Genomic DNA, 20758 nt, shown 5'->3' with positions numbered 1-20758 from the left:
CAGCAGCCACAGGCCCTGGTGTGGTGTAAGTGGCCTCAGCCAGCAGCCACAGGCCCTGGTGTGGTGTAAGTGGCCTCAGCCAGAGCCACAGGCCCTGATGTGGTGTAAGTGGCCCCAGCCGGTCACTCAGGCCCTGGTGTGGTGTAGGTGGCATCAGCTAGCAGCACAAGACATTGGAAAAGAGCCAAAAGCAATGTCGTTAATGTGCCCTCATTAATGGGCAGCTGCTTTTGGTCTTTTAATACACCCCTTCTCTGGATCAAAAGCGGTTCAATGACATGAAAATGAAAGGCTTACAGCACCAGGTATTCCAAGGCAGTCTCCCATCCGAGTACTAACCAAGCCCAGCCCTGCTTAGCTTCCGAGATCAGACGAGGTCGGGCGTGCTCAGGGTGGTATGGCCGTAAGCTGCTGGCCCCAGCACAATGTCTCAATTTATGGATTCAAGTGATTAGGTGGCAAGTACCTGAAGTTACGAAGACAATCCTATAACCATACCTGCATGTTTGCATAATACCCTAACCCAAAGGCTTAGTTTGGCATTTATCCAACAGCACAGGCCCTGGATTGTTGAAGATGGCCTCAGGAACCAGCACAGGGCCTGGTGTGTTGTACATGGCCACAGCAAGCAGCACAGGGCCTGGTTTGGTGAAGATGGCCTCGGCCAGAAGCGCAGGGCCTGGTGTGATGTGAGTGGCCTGAGCAAGAGCCACAGGCCCTGGTGTGGTGTAAGTGGCCTCAGCCAGCAGCCACAGGCCCTGGTGTGGTGTAAGTCGCCTCAGCCAGAAGCCACAGGCACTGGTGTGGTGTAAGTGGCCTGAGCAAGAGCCACAGGCCCTGGTGTGGTGTAAGTGGCCTGAGCAAGAGCCACAGGCCCTGGTGTGGTGTAAGTGGCCTGAGCAAGAGCCACAGGCCCTGGTGTGGTGTAAGTGGTCTCAGCCAGCAGCCACAGGCCCTGGTGTGGTGTAGGTGGCCTCAGCCAGCAGCCACAGGCCCTTGTGTGGTGTAAGTGGCCTCAGCCAGCAGCCACAGGCCCTGGTGTGGTGTAAGTGGCCTCAGCCAGTGCCACAGGCCCTGGTGTGGTGTAAGTGGCCTGAGCAAGAGCCACAGACCCTGGTGTGGTGTAATTGGCCTCAATAGCAACTAAGGCCCTGGTGTGGTGTAGGTGGCCTCAGCCAGCAGCCACAGGCCCTGGTGTGTTGTAAGTGGCCTCAGCCAGCAGCCACAGGCCCTGGTGTGGTGTAGGTGGCCTCAGCCAGCAGCCACAGGCCCTTGTGTGGTGTAAGTGGCCTCAGCCAGCAGCCACAGGCCCTGGTGTGGTGTAAGTGGCCTCAGCCAGTGCCACAGGCCCTGGTGTGGTGTAAGTGGCCTGAGCAAGAGCCACAGACCCTGGTGTGGTGTAATTGGCCTCAATAGCAACTAAGGCCCTGGTGTGGTGTAAGTGGCCTCAGCCAGCAGCCACAGGCCCTGGTGTGGTGTAGGTGGCCTCAGCCAGCAGCCACAGGCCCTGGTGTGGTGTAAGTGGCCTCAGCCAGTGCCACAGGCCCTGGTGTGGTGTAAGTGGCCTGAGCAAGAGCCACAGACCCTGGTGTGGTGTAATTGGCCTCAATAGCAACTAAGGCCCTGGTGTGGTGTAAGTGGCCTCAGCCAGCAGCCACAGGCCCTGGTGTGGTGTAGGTGGCCTCAGCCAGCAGCCACAGGCCCTGGTGTGGTGTAGGTGGCCTCAGCCAGCAGCCACATGCCCTGGTGTGGTGTAAGTCGCCTCAGCCAGAAGCCACAGGCACTGGTGTGGTGTAAGTGGCCTCAGCCAGCAGCAAAAGGGCCCTGGTGTGGTGTAAGTGGCCTGAGCAAGAGCCACAGGCCCTGGTGTGGTGTAAGTGGCCTGAGCAAGAGCCACAGGCCCTGGTGTGGTGTAAGTGGCCTGAGCAAGAGCCACAGGCCCTGGTGTGGTGTAAGTGGCCTCAGCCAGCAGCCACAGGCCCTGGTGTGGTGTAGGTGGCCTCAGCCAGCAGCCACAGGCCCTGGTGTGGTGTAAGTGGCCTGAGCAAGAGCCACAGGCCCTGGTTTGGTGTAAGTGGCCTCAGCCAGCAGCCACAGGCCCTGGTGTGTTGTAAGTGGCCTCAGCCAGCAGCCACAGGCCCTGGTGTGGTCTAAGTGGCCTCAGCCAGTGCCACAGGCCCTGGTGTGGTGTAAGTGGCCTGAGCAAGAGCCACAGGCCCTGGTGTGGTGTAAGTGGCCTGAGCAAGTGCCACAGGCCCTGGTGTGGTGTAAGTGGCCTAAGCCAGAGCCACAGGCCCTGGTGTGGTGTAAGTGGCCTCAATAGCAAATAAGGCCCTGGTGTGGTGTAAGTGGCCTGAGCAAGAGCCACAGGGCCTGGTTTGGTGAAGATGGCCTCAGCCAGAAGCGCAGGGCCTGGTGTGATGTGAGTGGCCTGAGCAAGAGCCACAGGCCCTGGTGTGGTGTAAGTGGCCTCAGCCAGCAGCCACAGGCCCTGGTGTGGTGTAAGTCGCCTCAGCCAGAAGCCACAGGCACTGGTGTGGTGTAAGTGGCCTCAGCCAGCAGCAAAAGGGCCCTGGTGTGGTGTAAGTCGCCTCAGCCAGCAGCCACAGGCCCTGGTGTGGTGTAGGTGGCCTCAGCCAGCAGCCACAGGCCCTGGTGTGGTGTAAGTGGCCTCAATAGCAACTAAGGCCCTGGTGTGGTGTAAGTGGCTTCAGCCAGCAGCCACAGGCTCTGGTGTGGTGTAACTGGCCTCAGCCAGCAGCCACAGGCCCTGGTGTGGTGTAAGTGGCCTCAGCCAGAGCCACAGGCCCTGATGTGGTGTAAGTGGCCCCAGCCGGTCACTCAGGCCCTGGTGTGGTGTAGGTGGCATCAGCTAGCAGCACAAGACATTGGAAAAGAGCCAAAAGCAGTGTTGTTAATGTGCCCTCATTAATGGGCAGATGCTTTTGGTCTTTTAATACACCCCTTCTCTGGATCAAAAGCGGTTCAATGACATGAAAAGGAAAGGCTTACAGCACCAGGTATTCCCAGGCAGTCTCCCATCCAAGTACTAACCAAGCCCAGCCCTGCTTAGCTTCCGAGATCAGACGAGGTCGGGCGTGCTCAGGGTGGTATGGCCGTAAGCTGCTGGCCCCAGCACAATGTCTCAATTTATGGATTCAAGTGATTAGGTGGCAAGTACCTGAAGTTACGAAGACAATCCTATAACCATACCTGCATGTTTGCATAATACCCTAACCCAAAGGCTCAGTTTGGCATTTATCCAACAGCACAGGCCCTGGATTGTTGAAGATGGCCTCAGGAACCAGCACAGGGCCTGGTGTGTTGTACATGGCCACAGCAAGCAGCACAGGGCCTGGTTTGGTGAAGATGGCCTCGGCCAGAAGCACAGGGCCTGGTGTGATATGAGTGGCCTGAGCAAGAGCCACAGGCCCTGGTGTGTTGTAAGTGGCCTCAGCCAGCAGCCACAGGCCCTGGTGTGGTGTAGGTGGCCTCAGCCAGCAGCCACAGGCCCTTGTGTGGTGTAAGTGGCCTCAGCCAGCAGCCACAGGCCCTGGTGTGGTGTAAGTGGCCTCAGCCAGTGCCACAGGCCCTGGTGTGGTGTAAGTGGCCTGAGCAAGAGCCACAGACCCTGGTGTGGTGTAATTGGCCTCAATAGCAACTAAGGCCCTGGTGTGGTGTAGGTGGCCTCAGCCAGCAGCCACAGGCCCTGGTGTGGTGTAAGTGGCCTCAGCCAGCAGCCACAGGCCCTGATGTGGTGTATGTGGCCCCAGCCGGTCACTCAGGCCCTGGTGTGGTGTAGGTGGCATCAGCTAGCAGCACAAGACATTGGAAAAGAGCCAAAAGCAGTGTCGTTAATGTGCCCTCATTAATGGGCAGATGCTTTTGGTCTTTTAATACACCCCTTCTCTGGATCAAAAGCGGTTCAATGACATGAAAAGGAAAGGCTTACAGCACCAGGTATTCCCAGGTAGTCTCCCATCCAAGTACTAACCAAGCCCAGCCCTGCTTAGCTTCCGAGATCAGACGAGGTCGGGCGTGCTCAGGGTGGTATGGCCGTAAGCTGCTGGCCGTAAGCTGCTGGCCCCAGCACAATGTCTCAATTTATGGATTCAAGTGATTAGGTGGCAAGTACCTGAAGTTACGAAGACAATCCTATAACCATACCTGCATGTTTGCATAATACCCTAACCCAAAGGCTCAGTTTGGCATTTATCCAACAGCACAGGCCCTGGATTGTTGAAGATGGCCTCAGGAACCAGCACAGGGCCTGGTGTGTTGTACATGGCCACAGCAAGCAGCACAGGGCCTGGTTTGGTGAAGATGGCCTCGGCCAGAAGCGCAGGGCCTGGTGTGATGTGAGTGGCCTGAGCAAGAGCCACAGGCCCTGGTGTGGTGTAAGTGGCCTCAGCCAGCAGCAAAAGGGCCCTGGTGTGGTGTAAGTCGCCTCAGTCAGCAGCCACAGGCCCTGGTGTGGTGTAGGTGGCCTCAGCCAGCAGCCACAGGCCCTGGTGTGGTGTAAGTGGCCTCAGCCAGAAGCCACAGGCCCTGGTGTGGTGTAAGTGGCCTCAGCCAGCAGCCACAGGCCCTGGTGTGGTGTAAGTGGCCTCAGCCAGTGCCACAGGCCCTGGTGTGGTGTAATTGGCCTCAATAGCAACTAATGCCCTGGTGTGGTGTAGGTGGCCTCAGCCAGCAGCCACAGGCCCTGGTGTGGTGTAAGTGGCCTCAGCCAGAAGCCACAGGCCCTGGTGTGGTGTAAGTGGCCTCAGCCAGCAGCCACAGGCCCTGGTGTGGTGTAAGTGGCCTCAGCCAGAAGCCACAGGCCCTGGTGTGGTGTACGTGGCCTCAGCCAGCAGCCACAGGCCCTGGTGTGGTGTAAGTGGCCTCAGCCAGAGCCACAGGCCCTGATGTGGTGTAAGTGGCCCCAGCCGGTCACTCAGGCCCTTGTGTGGTGTAGGTTGCATCAGCTAGCAGCACAAGACATTGGAAAAGAGCCAAAAGCAATGTCGTTAATAAGCCCTCATTAATGGGCAGATGCTTTTGGTCTTTTAATACACCCCTTCTCTGGATCAAAAGCGGTTCAATGACATGAAAATGAAAGGCTTACAGCACCAGGTATTCCCAGGCAGTCTCCCATCCAAGTACTAACCAAGCCCAGCCCTGCTTAGCTTCCGAGATCAGACGAGGTCGGGCGTGCTCAGGGTGGTATGGCCGTAAGCTGCTGGCCCCAGCACAATGTCTCAATTTATGGATTCAAGTGATTAGGTGGCAAGTACCTGAAGTTACGAAGACAATCCTATAACCATACCTGCATGTTTGCATAATACCCTAACCCAAAGGCTCAGTTTGGCATTTATCCAACAGCACAGGCCCTGGATTGTTGAAGATGGCCTCAGGAACCAGCACAGGGCCTGGTGTGTTGTACATGGCCACAGCAAGCAGCACAGGGCCTGGTTTGGTGAAGATGGCCTCGGCCAGAAGCGCAGGGCCTGGTGTGATGTGAGTGGCCTGAGCAAGAGCCACAGGCCCTGGTGTGGTGTAAGTGGCCTCAGCCAGCAGCCACAGGCCCTGGTGTGGTGTAAGTCGCCTCAGCCAGAAGCCACAGGCACTGGTGTGGTGTAAGTGGCCTCAGCCAGCAGCAAAAGGGCCCTGGTGTGGTGTAAGTCGCCTCAGTCAGCAGCCACAGGCCCTGGTGTGGTGTAGGTGGCCTCAGCCAGCAGCCACAGGCCCTGGTGTGGTGTAAGTGGCCTCAGCCAGCAGCCACAGGCCCTGGTGTGGTGTAAGTGGCCTCAGCCAGCAGCCACAGGCCCTGGTGTGGTGTAAGTGGCCTCAGCCAGTGCCACAGGCCCTGGTGTGGTGTAAGTGGCCTGAGCAAGAGCCACAGACCCTGGTGTGGTGTAATTGGCCTGAATAGCAACTAATGCCCTGGTGTGGTGTAGGTGGCCTCAGCCAGCAGCCACAGACCCTGGTGTGGTGTAATTGGCCTCAATAGCAACTAAGGCCCTGGTGTGGTGTAGGTGGCCTCAGCCAGCAGCCACAGGCCCTGGTGTGGTGTAAGTGGCCTCAGCCAGAGCCACAGGCCCTGATGTGGTGTAAGTGGCCCCAGCCGGTCACTCAGGCCCTTGTGTGGTGTAGGTTGCATCAGCTAGCAGCACAAGACATTGGAAAAGAGCCAAAAGCAATGTCGTTAATGTGCCCTCATTAATGGGCAGATGCTTTTGGTCTTTTAATACACCCCTTCTCTGGATCAAAAGCGGTTCAATGACATGAAAATGAAAGGCTTACAGCACCAGGTATTCCCAGGCAGTCTCCCATCCAAGTACTAACCAAGCCCAGCCCTGCTTAGCTTCCGAGATCAGACGAGGTCGGGTGTGCTCAGGGTGGTATGGCCGTAAGCTGCTGGCCCCAGCACAATGTCTCAATTTATGGATTCAAGTGATTAGGTGGCAAGTACCTGAAGTTACGAAGACAATCCTATAACCATACCTGCATGTTTGCATAATACCCTAACCCAAAGGCTCAGTTTGGCATTTATCCAACAGCACAGGCCCTGGATTGTTGAAGATGGCCTCTGGAACCAGCACAGGGCCTGGTGTGTTGTACATGGCCACAGCAAGCAGCACAGGGCCTGGTTTGGTGAAGATGGCCTCGGCCAGAAGCACAGGGCCTGGCGTGATATGAGTGGCCTGAGCAAGAGCCACAGGCCCTGGTGTGGTGTAAGTGGCCTGAGCAAGAGCCACAGGCCCTGGTGTGGTGTAAGTGGCCTGAGCAAGAGCCACAGGCCCTGGTGTGGTGTAAGTGGCCTGAGCAAGAGCCACAGGCCCTGGTGTGTTGTAAGTGGCCTCAGCCAGCAGCCACAGGCCCTGGTGTGGTGTAGGTGGCCTCAGCCAGCAGCCACAGGCCCTTGTGTGGTGTAAGTGGCCTCAGCCAGCAGCCACAGGCCCTGGTGTGGTGTAAGTGGCCTCAGCCAGTGCCACAGGCCCTGGTGTGGTGTAAGTGGCCTGAGCAAGAGCCACAGACCCTGGTGTGGTGTAATTGGCCTCAATAGCAACTAAGGCCCTGGTGTGGTGTAGGTGGCCTCAGCCAGCAGCCACAGGCCCTGGTGTGGTGTAAGTGGCCTCAGCCAGCAGCCACAGGCCCTGATGTGGTGTAAGTGGCCCCAGCCGGTCACTCAGGCCCTGGTGTGGTGTAGGTGGCATCAGCTAGCAGCACAAGACATTGGAAAACAGCCAAAAGCAATGTCGTTAATGTGCCCTCATTAATGGGGAGCTGCTTTTGGTCTTTTAATACACCCCTTCTCTGGATCAAAAGCGGTTCAATGACATGAAAATGAAAGGCTTACAGCACCAGGTATTCCCAGGCAGTCTCCCATCCAAGTACTAACCAAGCCCAGCCCTGCTTAGCTTCCGAGATCAGACGAGGTCGGGCGTGCTCAGGGTGGTATGGCCGTAAGCTGCTGGCCGTAAGCTGCTGGCCCCAGCACAATGTCTCAATTTATGGATTCAAGTGATTAGGTGGCAAGTACCTGAAGTTACGAAGACAATCCTATAACCATACCTGCATGTTTGCATAATACCCTAACCCAAAGGCTCAGTTTGGCATTTATCCAACAGCACAGGCCCTGGATTGTTGAAGATGGCCTCAGGAACCAGCACAGGGCCTGGTGTGTTGTACATGGCCACAGCAAGCAGCACAGGGCCTGGTTTGGTGAAGATGGCCTCGGCCAGAAGCGCAGGGCCTGGTGTGATGTGAGTGGCCTGAGCAAGAGCCACAGGCCCTGGTGTGGTGTAAGTGGCCTCAGCCAGCAGCAAAAGGGCCCTGGTGTGGTGTAAGTCGCCTCAGTCAGCAGCCACAGGCCCTGGTGTGGTGTAGGTGGCCTCAGCCAGCAGCCACAGGCCCTGGTGTGGTGTAAGTGGCCTCAGCCAGAAGCCACAGGCCCTGGTGTGGTGTAAGTGGCCTCAGCCAGCAGCCACAGGCCCTGGTGTGGTGTAAGTGGCCTCAGCCAGTGCCACAGGCCCTGGTGTGGTGTAATTGGCCTCAATAGCAACTAATGCCCTGGTGTGGTGTAGGTGGCCTCAGCCAGCAGCCACAGGCCCTGGTGTGGTGTAAGTGGCCTCAGCCAGAAGCCACAGGCCCTGGTGTGGTGTAAGTGGCCTCAGCCAGCAGCCACAGGCCCTGGTGTGGTGTAAGTGGCCTCAGCCAGAAGCCACAGGCCCTGGTGTGGTGTACGTGGCCTCAGCCAGCAGCCACAGGCCCTGGTGTGGTGTAAGTGGCCTCAGCCAGAGCCACAGGCCCTGATGTGGTGTAAGTGGCCCCAGCCGGTCACTCAGGCCCTTGTGTGGTGTAGGTTGCATCAGCTAGCAGCACAAGACATTGGAAAAGAGCCAAAAGCAATGTCGTTAATAAGCCCTCATTAATGGGCAGATGCTTTTGGTCTTTTAATACACCCCTTCTCTGGATCAAAAGCGGTTCAATGACATGAAAATGAAAGGCTTACAGCACCAGGTATTCCCAGGCAGTCTCCCATCCAAGTACTAACCAAGCCCAGCCCTGCTTAGCTTCCGAGATCAGACGAGGTCGGGCGTGCTCAGGGTGGTATGGCCGTAAGCTGCTGGCCCCAGCACAATGTCTCAATTTATGGATTCAAGTGATTAGGTGGCAAGTACCTGAAGTTACGAAGACAATCCTATAACCATACCTGCATGTTTGCATAATACCCTAACCCAAAGGCTCAGTTTGGCATTTATCCAACAGCACAGGCCCTGGATTGTTGAAGATGGCCTCAGGAACCAGCACAGGGCCTGGTGTGTTGTACATGGCCACAGCAAGCAGCACAGGGCCTGGTTTGGTGAAGATGGCCTCGGCCAGAAGCGCAGGGCCTGGTGTGATGTGAGTGGCCTGAGCAAGAGCCACAGGCCCTGGTGTGGTGTAAGTGGCCTCAGCCAGCAGCCACAGGCCCTGGTGTGGTGTAAGTCGCCTCAGCCAGAAGCCACAGGCACTGGTGTGGTGTAAGTGGCCTCAGCCAGCAGCAAAAGGGCCCTGGTGTGGTGTAAGTCGCCTCAGTCAGCAGCCACAGGCCCTGGTGTGGTGTAGGTGGCCTCAGCCAGCAGCCACAGGCCCTGGTGTGGTGTAAGTGGCCTCAGCCAGCAGCCACAGGCCCTGGTGTGGTGTAGGTGGCCTCAGCCAGCAGCCACAGGCCCTGGTGTGGTGTAAGTGGCCTCAGCCAGAGCCACAGGCCCTGATGTGGTGTAAGTGGCCCCAGCCGGTCACTCAGGCCCTTGTGTGGTGTAGGTTGCATCAGCTAGCAGCACAAGACATTGGAAAAGAGCCAAAAGCAATGTCGTTAATGTGCCCTCATTAATGGGCAGATGCTTTTGGTCTTTTAATACACCCCTTCTCTGGATCAAAAGCGGTTCAATGACATGAAAATGAAAGGCTTACAGCACCAGGTATTCCCAGGCAGTCTCCCATCCAAGTACTAACCAAGCCCAGCCCTGCTTAGCTTCCGAGATCAGACGAGGTCAGGCGTGCTCAGGGTGGTATGGCCGTAAGCTGCTGGCCCCAGCACAATGTCTCAATTTATGGATTCAAGTGATTAGGTGGCAAGTACCTGAAGTTACGAAGACAATCCTATAACCATACCTGCATGTTTGCATAATACCCTAACCCAAAGGCTCAGTTTGGCATTTATCCAACAGCACAGGCCCTGGATTGTTGAAGATGGCCTCTGGAACCAGCACAGGGCCTGGTGTGTTGTACATGGCCACAGCAAGCAGCACAGGGCCTGGTTTGGTGAAGATGGCCTCGGCCAGAAGCACAGGGCCTGGCGTGATATGAGTGGCCTGAGCAAGAGCCACAGGCCCTGGTGTGGTGTAAGTGGCCTGAGCAAGAGCCACAGGCCCTGGTGTGGTGTAAGTGGCCTGAGCAAGAGCCACAGGCCCTGGTGTGGTGTAAGTGGCCTGAGCAAGAGCCACAGGCCCTGGTGTGTTGTAAGTGGCCTCAGCCAGCAGCCACAGGCCCTGGTGTGGTGTAGGTGGCCTCAGCCAGCAGCCACAGGCCCTTGTGTGGTGTAAGTGGCCTCAGCCAGCAGCCACAGGCCCTGGTGTGGTGTAAGTGGCCTCAGCCAGTGCCACAGGCCCTGGTGTGGTGTAAGTGGCCTGAGCAAGAGCCACAGACCCTGGTGTGGTGTAATTGGCCTCAATAGCAACTAAGGCCCTGGTGTGGTGTAGGTGGCCTCAGCCAGCAGCCACAGGCCCTGGTGTGGTGTAAGTGGCCTCAGCCAGCAGCCACAGGCCCTGATGTGGTGTAAGTGGCCCCAGCCGGTCACTCAGGCCCTGGTGTGGTGTAGGTGGCATCAGCTAGCAGCACAAGACATTGGAAAACAGCCAAAAGCAATGTCGTTAATGTGCCCTCATTAATGGGGAGCTGCTTTTGGTCTTTTAATACACCCCTTCTCTGGATCAAAAGCGGTTCAATGACATGAAAATGAAAGGCTTACAGCACCAGGTATTCCCAGGCAGTCTCCCATCCAAGTAATAACCAAGCCCAGCCCTGCTTAGCTTCCGAGATCAGACGAGGTCGGGCGTGCTCAGGGTGGTATGGCCGTAAGCTGCTGGCCCCAGCACAATGTCTCAATTTATGGATTCAAGTGATTAGGTGGCAAGTACCTGAAGTTACGAAGACAATCCTATAACCATACCTGCATGTTTGCATAATACCCTAACCCAAAGGCTCAGTTTGGCATTTATCCAACAGCACAGGCCCTGGATTGTTGAAGATGGCCTCAAGAACCAGCACAGGACCTGTTGTGTTTTACATGGCCACAGCAAGCAGCACAGGGCCTGGTTTGGTGAAGATGGCCTCAGCAAGCAGCCACAGGCCCTGGTTTGGTGTAAGTGGCCTCAGCCAGCAGCCACAGGCCCTGGTGTGTTGTAAGTGGCCTCAGCCAGCAGCCACAGGCCCTGGTGTGGTCTAAGTGGCCTCAGCCAGTGCCACAGGCCCTGGTGTGGTGTAAGTGGCCTGAGCAAGAGCCACAGGCCCTGGTGTGGTTTAAGTGGCCTCAGCCAGCAGCCACAGGCCCTGGTGTGGTGTAAGTGGCCTGAGCAAGTGCCACAGGCCCTGGTGTGGTGTAAGTGGCCTAAGCCAGAGCCACAGGCCCTGGTGTGGTGTAAGTCGCCTCAATAGCAAATAAGGCCCTGGTGTGGTGTAAGTGGCCTGAGCAAGAGCCACAGGGCCTGGTTTGGTGAAGATGGCCTCGGCCAGAAGCGCAGGGCCTGGTGTGATGTGAGTGGCCTGAGCAAGAGCCACAGGCCCTGGTGTGGTGTAAGTGGCCTCAGCCAGAGCCACAGGCCCTGATGTGGTGTAAGTGGCCCCAGCCGGTCACTCACGCCCTGGTGTGGTGTAGGTGGCCCCAGCCGGTCACTCACGCCCTGGTGTGGTGTAGGTGGCATCAGCTAGCAGCACAGGGCCTGGTTGGGTGAAGATGGCCTCAGCCAGAAGCGCAGGGCCTGGTGTGATGTGAGTGGCCTGAGCAAGAGCCACAGGCACTGGTGTGGTGTAAGTCGCCTCAGCCAGCAGCCACAGGCCCTGGTGTGGTGTAACTCGCCTCAGCCAGAAGCCACAGGCACTGGTGTGGTGTAAGTGGCCTCAGCCAGCAGCAAAAGGGCCCTGGTGTGGTGTAAGTCGCCTCAGCCAGCAGCCACAGGCCCTGGTGTGGTGTATGTGGCCTCAGCCAGCAGCCACAGGCCCTGGTGTGGTGTAAGTGGCCTCAGCCAGCAGCCACAGGCCCTGGTGTGGTGTAAGTCGCCTCAGCCAGTGCCACAGGCCCTGGTGTGGTGTAAGTGGCCTGAGCAAGAGCCACAGACCCTGGTGTGGTGTAATTGGCCTCAATAGCAACTAAGGCCCTGGTGTGGTGTAAGTGGCTTCAGCCAGCAGCCACAAGCTCTGGTGTGGTGTAACTGGCCTCAGCCAGCAGCCACAGGCCCTGGTGTGGTGTAAGTGGCCTCAGCCAGAGCCACAGGCCCTGATGTGGTGTAAGTGGCCCCAGCCGGTCACTTAGGCCCTGGTGTGGTGTAAGTGGCCTCAGCCAGTGCCACAGGCCCTGGTGTGGTGTAAGTGGCCTGAGCAAGAGCCACAGACCCTGGTGTGGTGTAATTGGCCTCAATAGGAACTAAGGCCCTGGTGTGGTGTAGGTGGCCTCAGCCAGCAGCCACAGGCCCTGATGTGGTGTAAGTGGCCCCAGCCGGTCACTCAGGCCCTGGTGTGGTGTAGGTGGCATCAGCTAGCAGCACAAGACATTGGAAAAGAGCCAAAAGCAATGTCGTTAATGTGCCCTCATTAATGGGCAGCTGCTTTTGGTCTTTTAATACACCCCTTCTCTGGATCAAAAGCGGTTCAATGACATGAAAAGGAAAGGCTTACAGCACCAGGTATTCCCTGGCAGTCTCCCATCCAAGTACTAACCAAGCCCAGCCCTGCTTAGCTTCCGAGATCAGACGAGGTCGGGCGTGCTCAGGGTGGTATGGCCGTAAGCTGCTGGCCCCAGCACAATGTCTCAATTTATGGATTCAAGTGATTAGGTGGCAAGTACCTGAACTTACGAAGACAATCCTATAACCATACCTGCATGTTTGCATAATACCCTAACCCAAAGGCTCAGTTTGGCATTTATCCAACAGCACAGGCCCTGGATTGTTGAAGATGGCCTCAGGAACCAGCACAGGGCCTGGTGTGTTGTACATGGCCACAGCAAGCAGCACAGGGCCTGGTTTGGTGAAGATGGCCTCGGCCAGAAGCGCAGGGCCTGGTGTGATGTGAGTGGCCTGAGCAAGAGCCACAGGCCCTGGTGTGGTGTAAGTCGCCTCAGCCAGAAGCCACAGGCACTGGTGTGGTGTAAGTGGCCTGAGCAAGAGCCACAGGCCCTGGTGTGTTGTAAGTGGCCTCAGCCAGCAGCCACAGGCCCTGGTGTGGTGTAGGTGGCCTCAGCCAGCAGCCACAGGCCCTTGTGTGGTGTAAGTGGCCTCAGCCAGCAGCCACAGGCCCTGGTGTGGTGTAAGTGGCGTCAGCCAGTGCCACAGGCCCTGGTGTGGTGTAAGTGGCCTGAGCAAGAGCCACAGACTCTGGTGTGGTGTAATTGGCCTCAATAGCAACTAAGGCCCTGGTGTGGTGTAGGTGGCCTCAGCCAGCAGCCACAGGCCCTGGTGTGGTGTAAGTGGCCTCAGCCAGCAGCCACAGGCCCTGATGTGGTGTAAGTGGCCCCAGCCGGTCACTCACGCCCTGGTGTGGTGTAGGTGGCCCCAGCCGGTCACTCACGCCCTGGTGTGGTGTAGGTGGCATCAGCTAGCAGCACAGGGCCTGGTTTGGTGAAGATGGCCTCGGCCAGAAGCGCAGGGCCTGGTGTGATGTGAGTGGCCTGAGCAAGAGCCACAGGCCCTGGTGTGGTGTAAGTGGCCTCAGCCAGCAGCCACAGGCCCTGGTGTGGTGTAAGTCGCCTCAGCCAGAAGCCACAGGCACTGGTGTGGTGTAAGTGGCCTCAGCCAGCAGCAAAAGGGCCCTGGTGTGGTGTAAGTCGCCTCAGTCAGCAGCCACAGGCCCTGGTGTGGTGTAGGTGGCCTCAGCCAGCAGCCACAGGCCCTGGTGTGGTGTAAGTGGCCTCAGCCAGCAGCCACAGGCCCTGGTGTGGTGTAAGTGGCCTCAGCCAGTGCCACAGGCCCTGGTGTGGTGTAAGTGGCCTGAGCAAGAGCCACAGACCCTGGTGTGGTGTAATTGGCCTCAATAGCAACTAATGCCCTGGTGTGGTGTAGGTGGCCTCAGCCAGCAGCCACAGGCCCTGGTGTGGTGTAGGTGGCCTCAGCCAGCAGCCACAGGCCCTGGTGTGGTGTAAGTGGCCTCAGCCAGAGCCACAGGCCCTGATGTGGTGTAAGTGGCCCCAGCCGGTCACTCAGGCCCTTGTGTGGTGTAGGTTGCATCAGCTAGCAGCACAAGACATTGGAAAAGAGCCAAAAGCAATGTCGTTAATGTGCCCTCATTAATGGGCAGATGCTTTTGGTCTTTTAATACACCCCTTCTCTGGATCAAAAGCGGTTCAATGACATGAAAATGAAAGGCTTACGACACCAGGTATTCCCAGGCAGTCTCCCATCCAAGTACTAACCAAGCCCAGCCCTGCTTAGCTTCCGAGATCAGACGAGGTCGGGCGTGCTCAGGGTGGTATGGCCGTAAGCTGCTGGCGCCAGCACAATGTCTCAATTTATTGATTCAAGTGATTAGGTGGCAAGTACCTGAAGTTACGAAGACAATCCTATAACCATACCTGCATGTTTGCATAATACCCTAACCCAAAGGCTCAGTTTGGCATTTATCCAACAGCACAGGCCCTGGATTGTTGAAGATGGCCTCTGGAACCAGCACAGGGCCTGGTGTGTTGTACATGGCCACAGCAAGCAGCACAGGGCCTGGTTTGGTGAAGATGGCCTCGGCCAGAAGCACAGGGCCTGGCGTGATATGAGTGGCCTGAGCAAGAGCCACAGGCCCTGGTGTGGTGTAAGTGGCCTGAGCAAGAGCCACAGGCCCTGGTGTGGTGTAAGTGGCCTGAGCAAGAGCCACAGGCCCTGGTGTGGTGTAAGTGGTCTCAGCCAGCAGCCACAGGCCCTGGTGTGGTGTAGGTGGCCTCAGCCAGCAGCCACAGGCCCTTGTGTGGTGTAAGTGGCCTCAGCCAGCAGCCACAGGCCCTGGTGTGGTGTAAGTGGCCTCAATAGCAAATAAGGCCCTGGTGTGGTGTAAGTGGCCTGAGCAAGAGCCACAGGGCCTGGTTTGGTGAAGATGGCCTCGGCCAGAAGCGCAGGGCCTGGTGTGATGTGAGTGGCCTGAGCAAGAGCCACAGGCCCTGGTGTGGTGTAAGTGGCCTCAGCCAGCAGCCACAGGCCCTGGTGTGGTGTAAGTCGCCTGAGCCAGAAGCCACAGGCACTGGTGTGGTGTAAGTGGCCTCAGCCAGCAGCAAAAGGGCCCTGGTGTGGTGTAAGTCGCCTCAGCCAGCAGCCACAGGCCCTGGTGTGGTGTAGGTGGCCTCAGCCAGCAGCCACAGGCCCTGGTGTGGTGTAAGTGGCCTCAATAGCAACTAAGGCCCTGGTGTGGTGTAAGTGGCTTCAGCCAGCAGCCACAGGCTCTGGTGTGGTGTAACTGGCCTCAGCCAGCAGCCACAGGCCCTGGTGTGGTGTAAGTGGCCTGAGCAAGAGCCACAGGCCCTGGTGTGTTGTAAGTGGCCTCAGCCAGCAGCCACAGGCCCTGGTGTGGTGTAGGTGGCCTCAGCCAGCAGCCACAGGCCCTTGTGTGGTGTAAGTGGCCTCAGCCAGCAGCCACAGGCCCTGGTGTGGTGTAAGTGGCCTCAGCCAGTGCCACAGGCCCTGGTGTGGTGTAAGTGGCCTCAGCCAGCAGCCACAGGCCCTGGTGTGGTGTAAGTCGCCTCAGCCAGAAGCCACAGGCACTGGTGTGGTGTAAGTGGCCTCAGGAACCAGCACAGGGCCTGGTGTGTTGTACATGGCCACAGCTAGCAGCAGAGGGCCAGGTTTGGTGAAGATGGCCTCGGCCAGAAGCGCAGGGCCTGGTGTGATGTGAGTGGCCTGAGCAAGAGCCACAGGCCCTGGTGTGGTGTAAGTGGCCTCAATAGCAACTAAGGCCCTGGTGTGGTGTAACTGGCCTCAGCCAGCAGCCACAGGCCCTGGTGTGTTGTAAGTGGCCTCAGCCAGCAGCCACAGGCCCTGGTGTGGTCTAAGTGGCCTCAGCCAGTGCCACAGGCCCTGGTGTGGTGTAAGTGGCCTGAGCAAGAGCCACAGGCCCTGGTGTGGTGTAAGTGGCCTGAGCAAGAGCCACAGGCCCTGGTGTGGTGTAAGTGGCCTGAGCAAGAGCCACAGGCCCTGGTGTGGTGTAAGTGGCCTGAGCAAGAGCCACAGGCCCTGGTGTGGTGTAAGTGGCCTGAGCAAGAGCCACAGGCCCTGGTGTGGTGTAAGTGGTCTCAGCCAGCAGCCACAGGCCCTGGTGTGGTGTAGGTGGCCTCAGCCAGCAGCCACAGGCCCTGGTGTGGTGTAAGTGGCCTCAGCCAGTGCCACAGGCCCTGGTCTGGTGTAAGTGGCCTGAGCAAGAGCCACAGGCCCTGGTGTGGTGTAATTGGCCTCAATAGCAACTAAGGCCCTGGTGTGGTGTAGGTGGCCTCAGCCAGCAGCCACAGGCCCTGGTGTGGTGTAAGTGGCCTCAGCCAGAGCCACAGGCCCTGATGTGGTGTAAGTGGCCCCAGCCGGTCACTCAGGCCCTGGTGTGGTGTAGGTGGCATCAGCTAGCAGCACAAGACATTGGAAAAGAGCCAAAAGCAGTGTCGTTAATGTGCCCTCATTAATGGGCAGCTGCTTTTGGTCTTTTAATACACCCCTTCTCTGGATCAAAAGCGGTTCAATGACATGAAAATGAAAGGCTTACAGCACCAGGTATTCCCAGGCAGTCTCCCATCCAAGTACTAACCAAGCCCAGCCCTGCTTAGCTTCCGAGATCAGACGAGGTCGGGCGTGCTCAGGGTGGTATGGCCGTAAGCTGCTGGCCCCAGCACAATGTCTCAATTTATGGATTCAAGTGATTAGGTGGCAAGTACCTGAAGTTACGAAGACAATCCTATAACCATACCTGCATGTTTGCATAATACCCTAACCCAAAGGCTCAGTTTGGCATTTATCCAACAGCACAGGCCCTGGATTGTTGAAGATGGCCTCAGGAACCAGCACAGGGCCTGGTGTGTTGTACATGGCCACAGCAAGCAGCACAGGGCCTGGTTTGGTGAAGATGGCCTCGGCCAGAAGCGCAGGGCCTGGTGTGATGTGAGTGGCCTCAGCAAGCAGCCACAGGCCCTGGTTTGGTGTAAGTGGCCTCAGCCAGCAGCCACAGGCCCTGGTGTGTTGTAAGTGGCCTCAGCCAGCAGCCACAGGCCCTGGTGTGGTCTAAGTGGCCTCAGCCAGTGCCACAGGCCCTGGTGTGGTGTAAGTGGCCTGAGCAAGAGCCACAGGCCCTGGTGTGGTGTAAGTGGCCTCAGCCAGCAGCCACAGGCCCTGGTGTGGTGTAAGTGGCCTAAGCCAGAGCCACAGGCCCTGGTGTGGTGTAAGTGGCCTCAATAGCAAATAAGGCCCTGGTGTGGTGTAAGTGGCATGAGCAAGAGCCACAGGGCCTGGTTTGGTGAAGATGGCCTCGGCCAGAAGCGCAGGGCCTGGTGTGATGTGAGTGGCCTGAGCAAGAGCCACAGGCCCTGGTGTGGTGTAAGTGGCCTCAGCCAGCAGCCACAGGCCCTGGTGTGGTGTAAGTCGCCTCAGCCAGAAGCCACAGGCACTGGTGTGGTGTAAGTGGCCTCAGGAACCAGCACAGGGCCTGGTGTGTTGTACATGGCCACAGCTAGCAGCAGAGGGCCAGGTTTGGTGAAGATGGCCTCGGCCAGAAGCGCAGGGCCTGGTGTGGTGTAAGTCGCCTCAGCCAGAAGCCACAGGCACTGGTGTGGTGTAAGTGGCCTCAGCCAGCAGCAAAAGGGCCCTGGTGTGGTGTAAGTGGCCTCAGCCAGCAGCCACAGGCCCTGGTGTGGTGTAAGTCGCCTCAGCCAGTGCCACAGGCCCTGGTGGGGTGTAGGTGGCCTCAGCCAGCAGCCACAGGCCCTGGTGTGGTGTAAGTGGCCTCAGCCAGCAGCCACAGGCCCTGGTGTGGTGTAAGTCGCCTCAGCCAGTGCCACAGGCCCTGGTGTGGTGTAAGTGGCCTGAGCAAGAGCCACAGACCCTGGTGTGGTGTAATTGGCCTCAATAGCAACTAAGGCCCTGGTGTGGTGTAAGTGGCTTCAGCCAGCAGCCACAAGCTCTGGTGTGGTGTAACTGGCCTCAGCCAGCAGCCACAGGCCCTGGTGTGGTGTAAGTGGCCTCAGCCAGAAGCACAGGGCCTGGTGTGATATGAGTGGCCTGAGCAAGAGCCACAGGCCCTGGTGTGGTGTAAGTCGCCTCAGCCAGCAGCCACAGGCCCTGGTGGGGTGTAGGTGGCCTCAGCCAGCAGCAAAAGGGCCCTGGTGTGGTGTAAGTCGCCTCAGTCAGCAGCCACAGGCCCTGGTGTGGTGTAGGTGGCCTCAGCCAGCAGCCACAGGCCCTGGTGTGGTGTAAGTGGCCTCAGCCAGCAGCCACAGGCCCTGGTGTGGTGTAAGTGGCCTCAGCCAGCAGCCACAGGCCCTGGTGTGGTGTAAGTGGCCTCAGCCAGTGCCACAGGCCCTGGTGTGGTGTAAGTGGCCTGAGCAAGAGCCACAGACCCTGGTGTGGTGTAATTGGCCTCAATAGCAACTAATGCCCTGGTGTGGTGTAGGTGGCCTCAGCCAGCAGCCACAGGCCCTGGTGTGGTGTAAGTGGCCTGAGCAAGAGCCACAGGGCCTGGTTTGGTGAAGATGGCCTCAGCCAGAAGCGCAGGGCCTGGTGTGATGTGAGTGGCCTGAGCAAGAGCCACAGGCCCTGGTGTGGTGTAAGTGGCCTCAGCCAGCAGCCACAGGCCCTGGTGTGGTGTAAGTCGCCTCAGCCAGAAGCCACAGGCACTGGTGTGGTGTAAGTGGCCTCAGCCAGCAGCAAAAGGGCCCTGGTGTGGTGTAAGTCGCCTCAGCCAGCAGCCACAGGCCCTGGTGTGGTGTAGGTGGCCTCAGCCAGCAGCCACAGGCCCTGGTGTGGTGTAAGTGGCCTCAATAGCAACTAAGGCCCTGGTGTGGTGTAAGTGGCTTCAGCCAGCAGCCACAGGCTCTGGTGTGGTGTAACTGGCCTCAGCCAGCAGCCACAGGCCCTGGTGTGGTGTAAGTGGCCTCAGCCAGAGCCACAGGCCCTGATGTGGTGTAAGTGGCCCCAGCCGGTCACTCAGGCCCTGGTGTGGTGTAGGTGGCATCAGCTAGCAGCACAAGACATTGGAAAAGAGCCAAAAGCAGTGTTGTTAATGTGCCCTCATTAATGGGCAGATGCTTTTGGTCTTTTAATACACCCCTTCTCTGGATCAAAAGCGGTTCAATGACATGAAAAGGAAAGGCTTAGAGCACCAGGTATTCCCAGGCAGTCTCCCATCCAAGTACTAACCAAGCCCAGCCCTGCTTAGCTTACGAGATCAGACGAGGTCGGGCGTGCTCAGGGTGGTATGGCCGTAAGATGCTGGCCCCAGCACAATGTCTCAATTTATGGATTCAAGTGATTAGGTGGCAAGTACCTGAAGTTACGAAGACAATCCTATAACCATACCTGCATGTTTGCATAATACCCTAACCCAAAGGCTCAGTTTGGCATTTATCCAACAGCACAGGCCCTGGATTGTTGAAGATGGCCACAGCAAGCAGCACAGGGCCTGGTTTGGTGAAGATGGCCTCGGCCAGAAGCGCAGGGCCTGGTGTGATGTGAGTGGCCTGAGCAAGAGCCACAGGCCCTGGTGTGGTGTAAGTGGCCTCAGCCAGCAGCCACAGGCCCTGGTGTGGTGTAAGTCGCCTCAGCCAGAAGCCACAGGCACTGGTGTGGTGTAAGTGGCCTCAGCCAGCAGCAAAAGGGCCCTGGTGTGGTGTAAGTCGCCTCAGTCAGCAGCCACAGGCCCTGGTGTGGTGTAGGTGGCCTCAGCCAGCAGCCACAGGTCCTGGTGTGGTGTAAGTGGCCTCAGCCAGCAGCCACAGGCCCTGGTGTGGTGTAAGTGGCCTCAGCCAGCAGCCACAGGCCCTGATGTGGTGTAAGTGGCCTCAGCCAGTGCCACAGGCCCTGGTGTGGTGTAAGTGGCCTGAGCAAGAGCCACAGACCCTGGTGTGGTGTAATTGGCCTCAATAGCAACTAATGCCCTGGTGTGGTGTAGGTGGCCTCAGCCAGCAGCCACAGGCCCTGGTGTGGTGTAAGTGGCCTCAGCCAGCAGCCACAGGCCCTGGTGTGGTGTAAGTGGCCTCAGCCAGAGCCACAGGCCCTGATGTGGTGTAAGTGGCCCCAGCCGGTCACTCAGGCCCTTGTGTGGTGTAGGTTGCATCAGCTAGCAGCACAAGACATTGGAAAAGAGCCAAAAGCAATGTCGTTAATAAGCCCTCATTAATGGGCAGATGCTTTTGGTCTTTTAATACACCCCTTCTCTGGATCAAAAGCGGTTCAATGACATGAAAATGAAAGGCTTACAGCACCAGGTATTCCCAGGCAGTCTCCCATCCAAGTACTAACCAAGCCCAGCCCTGCTTAGCTTCCGAGATCAGACGAGGTCGGGCGTGCTCAGGGTGGTATGGCCGTAAGCTGCTGGCCGTAAGCTGCTGGCGCCAGCACAATGTCTCAATTTATGGATTCAAGTGATTAGGTGGCAAGTACCTGAAGTTACGAAGACAATCCTATAACCATACCTGCATGTTTGCATAATACCCTAACCCAAAGGCTCAGTTTGGCATTTATCCAACAGCACAGGCCCTGGATTGTTGAAGATGGCCTCAGGAACCAGCACAGGGCCTGGTGTATTGTACATGGCCACAGCAAGCAGCACAGGGCCTGGTTTGGTGAAGATGGCCTCGGCCAGAAGCACAGGGCCTGGTGTGATATGAGTGGCCTGAGCAAGAGCCACAGACCCTGGTGTGGTGTAATTGGCCTCAATAGCAACTAAGGCCCTGGTGTGGTGTAGGTGGCCTCAGCCAGCAGCCACAGGCCCTGGTGTGGTGTAAGTGGCCTCAGCCAGCAGCCACAGGCCCTGATGTGGTGTAAGTGGCCCCAGCCGGTCACTCAGG

The 20758-nt window shown here is 57.8% G+C and overlaps 1 protein-coding gene, 11 non-coding genes and 3 pseudogenes across 14 annotated transcripts in view; 1 reads left to right on the top strand and 14 right to left on the bottom strand.

Annotated features, from left to right (window-relative positions):
- Window positions 1-20758, top strand: part of LOC146637699 (BPTF-associated chromatin complex component 1-like) — a 495253-nt gene that overhangs the window by 272127 nt on the left and 202368 nt on the right. The gene's annotated exons all lie outside the window — the stretch shown is intronic.
- On the bottom strand, window positions 291-409 carry LOC146637819 (5S ribosomal RNA; annotated as a pseudogene).
- On the bottom strand, window positions 3006-3124 carry LOC146637818 (5S ribosomal RNA). The gene has a single exon (XR_014906058.1). It is a non-coding gene; the product is annotated as a 5S ribosomal RNA (ribosomal RNA).
- LOC146637817 (5S ribosomal RNA) lies at window positions 3946-4064 on the bottom strand. The gene has a single exon (XR_014905640.1). It is a non-coding gene; the product is annotated as a 5S ribosomal RNA (ribosomal RNA).
- Window positions 5101-5219, bottom strand: LOC146637816 (5S ribosomal RNA). Its single transcript, XR_014906057.1, has one exon. It is a non-coding gene; the product is annotated as a 5S ribosomal RNA (ribosomal RNA).
- Window positions 6279-6397, bottom strand: LOC146637815 (5S ribosomal RNA). The gene has a single exon (XR_014905937.1). It is a non-coding gene; the product is annotated as a 5S ribosomal RNA (ribosomal RNA).
- LOC146637814 (5S ribosomal RNA) lies at window positions 7336-7454 on the bottom strand. The gene has a single exon (XR_014906056.1). It is a non-coding gene; the product is annotated as a 5S ribosomal RNA (ribosomal RNA).
- LOC146637813 (5S ribosomal RNA) lies at window positions 8491-8609 on the bottom strand. The gene has a single exon (XR_014906055.1). It is a non-coding gene; the product is annotated as a 5S ribosomal RNA (ribosomal RNA).
- Window positions 9435-9553, bottom strand: LOC146637812 (5S ribosomal RNA). The gene has a single exon (XR_014905594.1). It is a non-coding gene; the product is annotated as a 5S ribosomal RNA (ribosomal RNA).
- Window positions 10492-10610, bottom strand: LOC146637811 (5S ribosomal RNA; annotated as a pseudogene).
- LOC146637810 (5S ribosomal RNA) lies at window positions 12414-12532 on the bottom strand. Its single transcript, XR_014905575.1, has one exon. It is a non-coding gene; the product is annotated as a 5S ribosomal RNA (ribosomal RNA).
- LOC146637809 (5S ribosomal RNA) lies at window positions 14104-14222 on the bottom strand. Its single transcript, XR_014905522.1, has one exon. It is a non-coding gene; the product is annotated as a 5S ribosomal RNA (ribosomal RNA).
- On the bottom strand, window positions 16461-16579 carry LOC146637808 (5S ribosomal RNA). The gene has a single exon (XR_014906054.1). It is a non-coding gene; the product is annotated as a 5S ribosomal RNA (ribosomal RNA).
- On the bottom strand, window positions 19061-19179 carry LOC146637807 (5S ribosomal RNA; annotated as a pseudogene).
- On the bottom strand, window positions 20162-20280 carry LOC146637806 (5S ribosomal RNA). The gene has a single exon (XR_014906053.1). It is a non-coding gene; the product is annotated as a 5S ribosomal RNA (ribosomal RNA).

This window comes from Diplotaxodon limnothrissa, linkage group LG3, assembly GCF_057381915.1.
Source record: "Diplotaxodon limnothrissa isolate DT_005_m linkage group LG3, D_limnothrissa_male_GT1.1, whole genome shotgun sequence".
Lineage (NCBI taxonomy): Eukaryota > Metazoa > Chordata > Actinopteri > Cichliformes > Cichlidae > Diplotaxodon > Diplotaxodon limnothrissa.
This window is presented reverse-complemented; position numbering and strand designations above follow the sequence as displayed.